The sequence below is a fragment of the Arvicola amphibius genome, chromosome X, assembly GCF_903992535.2.
Source record: "Arvicola amphibius chromosome X, mArvAmp1.2, whole genome shotgun sequence".
NCBI classification, from domain to species: Eukaryota; Metazoa; Chordata; class Mammalia; order Rodentia; family Cricetidae; genus Arvicola; species Arvicola amphibius.
The window spans coordinates 35,107,071-35,116,879 of NC_052065.1; positions in this window are offsets into that span (position 1 = coordinate 35,107,071).

The window sequence follows — 9,809 nt, forward strand, 5'->3', positions numbered from 1 at the left end:
TGACATCCATGGGTATGGGGCCTGGCCACTGAATTGTCCCTGTGGGTGGGCATGGTCCCTCGGTTCGCAGTGATGTCACTGGTTGGTCGTGGCTGCTGTGAACAGTGATGCCACCCAGAGGTAAGCATGGCCACTCCACCTGCAGTGACCCTGTCCCCACATGAGACCCCTGTCCCCTCTCCTCACAGAGGCCCAAAGGTGCCGAAGGTCGGGAAGATCAGCTACATGGACTTCGTGTGGTTTCTGCTCTCCTAGGGGGACAAAAAGACACCGGCCAGGTAGGCGTGTCCCCGTGCGGGTTCCTCCGAGGCCCCTGTGACTTGTGCATGGTACATGTGTGTCACCTACAAGTCCTGTGCTGTGCCTGTGGGCCCAAAATCCATGTGTACGTGAACCCTGTTCCATGTCTATAAACCCTGTCTGTGTCTGCCCTGTTTGTGTTGCCATGTCCTGTGTCTGTGACCAGGCTGACACCCCCCCACACACACAGCATCGAGTATAGTTTCTGCAGCATGGACATTGACGGCTATAGTATGCTCTCCATTTACGATCTTGAGTATTTCTACAAAAAGCAGATGCAGTGCCTGGACACCCGGGTCATTGAGCATCTTCCCTTCCTGGACTGCATGTGCCAGATGATGGACCTGGTGAAGCCATGGATCCCAGGTGAGCGTGGCTACGTGCTGTGCTCCATGGGCATGGCCCTGTCATTCATGGTCTCTTCTCCCGTGTCTGAAGCTGTGACTTTTATCACATGTGGTCACCCCTCCCGTGTCTGTGTGGTCCTGGGTGACCAGGACACCAGTGGGTGGCTTGGTTATATGCCCAAGAGTGGTATTGCTGGGTCTTGAAGTAGGTTGATTTCCCGACTTTTTGAGAAACCACCATCCTGGTTTCTAAAGTGACTGTTAAAGTTTGCATTCCCACCAGAAATGCAGGAGTGGTCCCCCTTATACCACATCCTAGCATCCTCTCCAGCATAAGCTATCATTGCTTTTGATCTTAGCCATTCTGACAGGTGTAATATGGTATCTCAGAGTCAGTTTGATTTGCAGTTCCCTGATGGTTAAGCATCTTGAACATTTCCTTAAGTGTCTTTCAGCCATTTGAGACTCTTCTGCTGAGAATTCTCTTTTTGATCTGTACCCCAGTTTTTATTTTTTATATGGTTTATTTTTTTAAATTTAAAAATTTCCATCTCTTCCCCTCCTCCTACCCCTTCCCTCCCTTCCCCTCCCCCCATACCTCCCTCCCTCCCTCTCCAGGCCAAGGAGCCATCGGGGTTCCCTACTCTATGTTAAGACCAAGGTCCTCCCAACTCCCCCTAGGTCCAGGAAGGTGATCAAATAAGCTGAGAAGGCTCCCACAGAGCCCGTCCATGCAGAAGAATCAAAGCCCAGCGCCTTTGTCCTTGGCTTCTCAGTCAGCCTCCACCGTCGGCCACATTCAGGGAGTCTGGTTTGGTCTCATGTTCCATCAGTCCCATTCCAATGTACCCCAGTTTTTAATTGGATTATTTGATACTACAAAAGTAAATAGAAAAAATACATTAAACAAGAATTACAGCTATGTATGACAGCATAGCCCAATCCCTGACAAACAGATATTTAATTACCAACAGGAAGGAATCCTTTCCAGGAAAAGACAATGAGTCTATTGCTGACCTGAAGTACAAAGTCATCTGCTTGGTCAGGATAAAGCACCTCATGGGCTCCATTGTGTTCCTTCCCCTCCCCTCAGATTCTTCCATTTCCGTCTAAGCAGCCAGGAAATAAGTGAGGGATAAACAAAACCTGTGATGTCAGGGCTTTTGACTCAAGGCTGGGTCCAGCAGCATACAGGTGGTCATAAGAGGAGCCTCAACTGGGAAAGAATTCTGGGGTTACGGAATTCACAGAATGGAGGCAGCAAACTCCACACTGATGGTGACCTTTAAAAGTCTGTTGCTAGGCTGCTGGTGTGGCTCAGCAGTGAAAGCCTGCTTGGCATGTCTGAGAGCACGGATTCCATCCCCAGCTCTAGATAACAAAGGCCATTTTAAAGTACTCCTGTCTTGAGATTTCAGTGCCGTTACTCATTTTTTTTTTTTTACATTTTTCTTACTGTTATTGATTTTTACTGAGCTCTACATTTTTCTCTGCTCTGCTCCCTGCATCTCCGGTCCCCTTCAGCCCTCTCCCAAAGTCCCCATGCTCCCAATTTAGTCAGGAGATCTTGTCTTTTTCTCCTTGCCATGTTGATTAGATCTATGTATGTCACTCTTAGGGTTCTCATTGTTATCTAGGTTTTCTGGGATTGTGATTTGTAGTGTGGTTTTCTTTGTTTTACCTTTAAAAACCACTTATGAGTGAGTACATGTGATAATTGTCTTTCTGTTTCTGGGTTACCTCACTCAGAAACATGTTTTCTAGATCTATCCATTTGCCTGCAAAATTGAATCAGACATCCATAAGGAAAACAAATTAAGGTAATATTTAACAGAAGCCCATTTTAATCGGGATTTTTTTTATCTGTGTGATTCTGATGGTGTGATCTCCTATGCCTTTGCTGATCCTGGAGACAATGCCCTGCCCAGGACCTAGAGATAGTAAATTCTCCTTGGATTAGTGCCTTTCCCATGCAAAAAAACTGCAAAAGCCAACTTACCTTCCATCTCCACTCCCTTCATTGGTATTTCCCTAGCCCTAGTCTCCCCAGGGCCAGTTTCTAGGTAAGTCTGGATTCACCCACTGAAATCATTCAAATTAGCCAATCTTTAACCTGCTCACCTAGCCAAACACTCTTGACCCAATGTTGATCCCACGATGATGCCCTGACCCCACGCTGACCCCAACCCTGAGGTCATTCAGAGGATTTTCTACCATGACCCCGTCGTGGTCAGGCTGGATCATGTGTGCCGAGCTGTGGAGGAGCAGCTTTCTGTAGGTGTGGGCGGGGTCTGGGTGGTGGGTAGACTTTGAATGTGGTGGAGCCTGCAGGTGGAGCCGGTTCTGGGAACCATGCCAACTATGGTGAGGGGGAAAAGCAGGTAGGGCCTCTGTGTGGGCGGGGCCTTGGTGGGAGGAGCTTCGGATGGGGGTGTGGCCTTCAGGTGGATTAACGGGACCTGGGTTACAAGCTGATCACAGTCAGGGGTTTAAGGGGTGGGAGGGACTTCGAATGGGGCATAGCCTGCAGGTGGATGAGCAGGACCTGGGTACCATACCAACCACAGTGAGGAGGGAAGACAGGAGGAGCCTGGGTGTGGGCTGGGCCTGGGTGGGAGGGACTTGAGTTTGAGGGTAGGACCAGCAGGTGGCCATGCAGGACCTGACATGCCTCTGACCACAGTCAGCTGTGTGTGAGGGGTGGGTCCTACAGAGGGTCTAGGGTGGGGGTGGGGCATTCGATTGGGGCAAGGCCTACATTGCAGGGGCGTGGCTGAGTCCGACAGCGGGATGGAGCTAGGCTCTGTCAATCATCAGTGGGAGGGTCCTTAGGTGTATGCTTCACTGCTCGTGGTCTCAGTCACGTGAACAAGGTTGTGACATCCATGGGTGTGCAGCATGACCACTGAATTGATGCCACTTGGGGATGGGTGGGCAGGCCCCTCGACTCGTGGTGATGTCACTGGTTGGGCATGGCTGCTGTGGACAGTGATGCCACCCAGAGATAAGCGTGGCCGCTCCACCGCCGGTGACCCCGCCCCCATGTGAGGCGCCTGTCCCCTCTCCTCACAGAGGCCTGAAGGTGCAGAAGGAAGGGAAGATCAGCTAAACAGACTTCGTGTGGCTTCTGCTCTCCGAGGGGGACAATAAGACATCAACCAGGTGGGTGTGCCCCCGTGCGGGTTCCTCCGTGCCCCATGTGACTTGTGCACGGTACAAGAGTGTGTCACCTTATGCCCCATTGTGGGTCCCTGCAAGTCCTGTGCCTGTGGGCCCGAATATCCGTGTATATGTGAACCATGTTCCACATCTATAAACCGTGTCTGTGTGTGTCCTGTCTGTGTTGCCCTGTCCCGTGTCTGTGTCCAGGCTAACATCCCTCTCCCCCCAGCGTCGAGTATTGTGTCAGCTGCATGGACATGGACATGTACGAGCTTGAGTGTTTCTACAAGGAACAGATGTAGCACCTGGACGCCTGGGCCATTGAGTTGCTTCCCTTCCTGGACTGCATGTGCCAGATGCTGGACCTGGTGAAGCCATGGATCCTGGGTGAGTGTGATGCATGTGGCTGGGTGCTGTGTTCTGTGGGCATCACCCTGTCATTCTTGGTCTCGTCTCCTGTGTCTGTGTCATCTCAGATGAGTGCCACACGAGTGGCTGAGTGTCATTCCCTGAGGCTGTGACCCCTGTCACATGTGTTCACCCCTCCTGTGTCTCTGGTACTGGGCGACCAGGACATGAGAGGGTGGCTTCCCATGTAAAACTGATCCCTCTACGAGGCTCGTATCCATCCTGTGTGGCCACAAGTCCCACAGGGCTAATTTAGTCTTTCTGTGAATCCTGGTCATGTCCCCTATGAGCTCTGCTGCACCCTCTCCCCCTCCCTTCACCCTGTGGTCCCCTTCATTCTCCTGTGACTCCGCGGCCCCACCCTCCCACTTCCATGACTCCCAGGACCCACCCTCCCTCTTCCATGACTCCATGGCCCCACTCTCCTTCCTTGTGACCTCTTGGCTCCACCCTCCCTTCTCCAAGACCTCTGCCCACCCACCCTACAGGAAGATGATGCTGCACAACCTGAAGCACTGCAAACTCACCCACATCTTCTTCGACATGTTTTTCATTTTTTAATACTTTATAAATAATACCAATCAAATTCCCACTTCCTCCCCTCCTCCCACTTCCCTGTTCTCTCCCACTCCCCCTCCCTCTCCCTCTCCCCCTCCAATCCTACGAGAGGGCAAGGTACCCTGCCCTGTGGGAAGTCCAAGGCTCTCCCCACTACATCTAGGCTTAGGAAGGTATGCATCCAAAGAGAATAGGATCCCAAAAAGCCAGTACATGCAGTGGAGACAGATCCCAGTGCCATTATCATTGGCTTCTCAGTCTGCCCCAATTGTCAGCCACATTCAGAGGGTCCAGTTTGATTCCATGCTCATTTAGTCCCAGTCCAGCTGGCCTTGGTGAGCTCCCATTAGATCAGGTACACTGTCTCAGTGGGTGGACCAACCCCTCGCGGTCCTGACTTTCTTCCTCATATTCTCCCTCCTTCTGCTCTTCAACTGGACCTTGGGAGCTCAGCTCAGTACTCTGATGTGGGTCTCTGTCTCTATCTCCATCTATCGCTGGACAGAGGTTCTATGATGATATTCAAGATAGTCATCAGTCTGACTACGGGAAAAGGCCAGTTCAGGCACCCTCTCCTTCACTGCACAGGGTCCTAGCTGGGGTCATCCCCGTGGACCCCCGAAACAGCCTGCTTCAGGGCTGAAGGGCCCGGAGAGCCAGCAGGGAGTGTTCCTGCCACTGGGACTTCTTTCTCTATGTATATTTTTGATCTTCATTAAGGTATTGTGTTTGTGAAGCTTATTGAAAAATGTAATGTATAATTAATAAATATAGGTTAACAAATAATCATCTATACTGGTCAAGCTTGTCATGTTAGTTAGGTTGTATATGTATAAAATATATATATATATAATATATATATAATGTATATTATATATATATATATATTATATATATATATATATTAGTTAGATGCCTTTCAAAGACCTTTAGAATATGTCATATAAAATATTGTAAGAACTTATGACTTTTCATGACAACTAAACACATCTGCTCCTGGAAGCACCAATCTACTTCAAGAGAAAGATGGGCATTGAATAAGCTCTTATGGGTCTTCTTAGCCATTTGGGCAATAAACTACTCTTGCCTGGACTGCTTACTGGTATGTTGTATGAGCTGGATATGCAAGGCCCACAGAAAAATGACTGCTGAAGTTGCCTAAAGAAGGTGAGACAGTCCTTAAGCCTTCCTGCTTTATGAAAGAGTTTGGTAGATAATCTGCAAGACATAGGAGAAAGTGACTGACAAACTGTCAATACAGGCAGAACTGTCTTTGAAATTTCCTGTTTCAGAAAAAGTCTGCCTGATACGATGGGACTGTAGGCTAAAGATGGATGCTAAAATGTCACAGAAGAACTTTGAGATGCTGGGGCTGATCTAATGGGAGCTCACCAAGGCCAGCTGTACTGAGACTGAAAAAGCATGGGATAAAACCGGACTCCTTGAACATGGCGGACAATGAGGGCTGCTGAGAAGCCAAGGACAATGGCACTGGGTTTTGATGCTACTGCATGTACTGGCTTTGGGAGGTCCTAGTCTGTTTGGATGCTCACCTTCCTAGACCTGGATGGAGAGGGGAGGACCATGGAACCCTTACTGCTCTTTGGACTGGAGAGGGCAGGGACGGGAGTGGGTGGGGGGAATGGGAGGCGGGGAGGAGGTGGAAATTTTTAATAAAAAAAAAATAATAATAATAAAAAGAATTTTGGGTGACTGTCCAGGCAGCAAGATGTCTCTGTCAAATCTAGAGTTTTGGAAGTTGATTACACTGTATTTCCTGTTTATTTAGGTAATATTATAACCTTCTGGAGTCTTTGAAGAAGATGAAGAATAGATATTTATAGTTATAGTTTTTCTTAGTTATGATAAAAGATAAAGTAGATATAAATAATGTAACTGTAATTCTTCCTTGACAACTGTTTTGTTGTATGTAATCTTGCTATGTCAAATTTTAAGTTTCCTTTTATTTAGACAGAAAGTGGGAGATGATGTGGGATTCCCCTCCATATGCTGTGATTAACACTGGTTAAAAAAAGAGGAAGTTGCTTTGGGCCACCTGGAGTGCAGAATAGAGCACGGAAGGAATTCCAAGCAGGTAGAGAAAGAGAGACTAGGCAGAGTCAAAGAGATCCCATGTAGCCACCAGAGGAGGCACCCACGTGGCAATGCATAGATTAATAGAAATGGGATAATGAACATATATGAGCTAGGTAGCAATATGCTTAAGTGATTGGCCAAGCAGTGATCTAATTAATATAGTTTCTGAGTGATTATTTCGGGTCTGGGCAGCTGGGAAAATGAACAAGCAGCCTCCATCTATACAGGGAAGAAACAGCCAGGAACTGATGCAGAGGCCATAGATATGGGTGCTGCTTACTGGCTAGCTCCTCATAAATTGCTCGGCCTGCTTTACTATACAGAACCAAAGACCACCAGCCACCACTCACAATGTGCAGGGATGTCTCCCATCAATCAATAAATAAGAAAATTCCTTACAATTTTGCTTAAAGACAGATCTTATCAGGGCATTTTATTAATTGAAGTTCACTGCTCTCTCGGGGTCTGGGTTGTCTCACACTGAGCAAGACTTTTTTTCTATTTGCCTATAAATTAGATCTATAAATTAACATCTATCTATAAATTTCACGATGTCATTTTAAACAAATATTTATGTATTTTAATACAATCTTCTCTCATTTTATATACCAGTCTCAGTTACCACTCCCTCTACTCCTCTGGCACCCATGACCTTCTCTTCATCCAACACCTCATTCACAACTCAGAGAGGGTAAGGCAGGTTTCCCGTGGGAAGTCAACAAACTATAGCACATCACTTTGAGGCAGGACTGAGGACCTCACCACTATATCTAGGCTGAGCAAGGTATCCCTCCAAAGACAATGGGTTCCAAAAAGGCAGTAGAAGCAGTAGGTATAAATTCTGGTCCCACTGCCAGTGGCACCACAGTCTGCACCAATCATACAACTGTGACCCACATTCAGAGGGCCTAGTTTAGTCCTGTGCTGGTACCCCTGCTGTTGGTCTAGAGGCAGGAAACTCCTGTTAGCTTGGGTAAGCTGTTTTATTGGGTATCCACATAAATGGTCTTGCCCTCCTTTTCATTATTATCTTCCTCCCTCTCTTCAACCAGACTTTGGAAGCTCAGCCCAGTGCTTGGCTGTGGACCTCGACATCTGTTCCCATCAGTTGCTGGATGAAGGTAATAAGATAACTTTTAAGAGAGTCATCAGTTCAATTACAAGGCATGGCCAGTTCAGTCACTATCTCCATAATTGCTTAGGGTCTTAGCTGGGTTCATCCTTGTACATTCCTGGGATTTTCTCATGCCAGTTTTCTTGCTAGCCCTACAATCTAGATATCTTTTATTTATTTATTTATTTTTTTCTCATTTTTTTATTCAATATTTCCATCTCCTTCCCTTCTCCTCCCCCTTCCCTCCACTCCCTTCCACCCATACCCCCACTCCACCCCTCTCCAAAGACAAAGAACCATCAGGGTTCCCTTCACTATGTTTAGTCCAAGGTCCTCCCAGCTCCCCCTAAGTCCAGGAAGGTGAGCAACCAAACTGACAAGGCTCTCAGTGAGCCCGTCCATGCTGTAGAGTTCATGTTCATTGCCATTGTCCTTGGTTTCACAGTCCTCTTCCACCGTCAGCCACATTCAGAGAGTCCGGTTTGGTCCCCTGTTCCATCAGTCCCATTCCGACTGGACTTGGTGGTCTCCCGTTATATCTGTCCCACTGTCTCAATGGGTAAAAGCACTCCTAGCGGTCCTGGCTTCCTTGCTCATGATCTCCCTCCTTTTGCTCCTCATCAGGACCTTGAGAGCTCAGTCTGGTGCTCCTATGTGGGGCTCTGTCATTTTCTCCATCCAATGCCAGGTGAAGGTTCTATGGTGATATGCAAGATATTCATGAGTATGACAATAGGATCTGGACCTTTCTGGCACCCTCTCCTCAGCTGCCCAAGGAACTAGCTGGGGGCGTCTTCCTGGACACCTGGGAACCCCTCTAGAGTCAAGTCTCTGCCAACCCTAGAATGGCTCCCTTAACTAAGATATATAATTCCTTGTTCCCATATCCACCCTTCCTATATCCCAACCATCCTATTCCCCCAAGCTCTTCCCATCCTCCCACTTCACACTTTTCTCTCCCCATCCCCCTATCCCCCCATCCCCCCATCCCACCCCACCCCCATATTCCCATTTTTTTCCTCATGGTTTATTTTTTTTATATTTAAAAATTTCCATCTCCTTCCCTCCTCTCCCCCTCCCTCCCCTCCTCCTCCCCCTTCCCTCTCCTCCTTCTCCCCCTTCCCTCTCCTCCCCTCCACCCATACCTCCCCTCCCTCCCTCTCAAGGCCAAGGAGCCATCAGGGTTCCCCACTCTATGCTAAGACCAAGGTCCTCCCAACTCCCCCCAGGTCCAGGAAGGTGATCGACCAAGCTGAGAAGGCTCCCACAGAGCCCGTCCATGCAGAAGAATCAGAGCCCAGAGCCATTGTCCTTCGCTTCTCAGTCAGCCCCCGCTGTTGGCCACATTCAGAGAGACGGGTTTGGTCGCATGATCCATCAGTCCCATTCCAACTGGAGTTGGTGATCTCCCATTAGTTCTGTCCCACCGTCTCCATGAGTGAACGCACCCCTCTCGTTCCTGACTTTCTCCCTCATGTTCTCGCTCCTTCTGCTCCTCATCAGGACCTTGGGAGCTCAGTCCAGTGCTCCAATGTGGGGCTCAGTCACCTTCCCCATCTGTCGCCAGCTGGAGGTTCCCTCACGGTCCTGACTTTCTTTCTCATGTTCTCTCTCCTTCTGCTCCTCATCAGGACCTTGGGAGCTCAGTCCGGTGCTCCAATGTGGGGCTCTGTCATTTTCTTCATCTATCGTCAGGTGGAGGTTCTATGGTGATATGCAAGAAATTCATCAGTATGGCTATAGGAACTGGCCTTTTCAGGCTCCCTCTCCTCAGCTGCCCAAGGAACTAACTGGGGGCGTCTCCCTGGAAACCTGGGAACCCC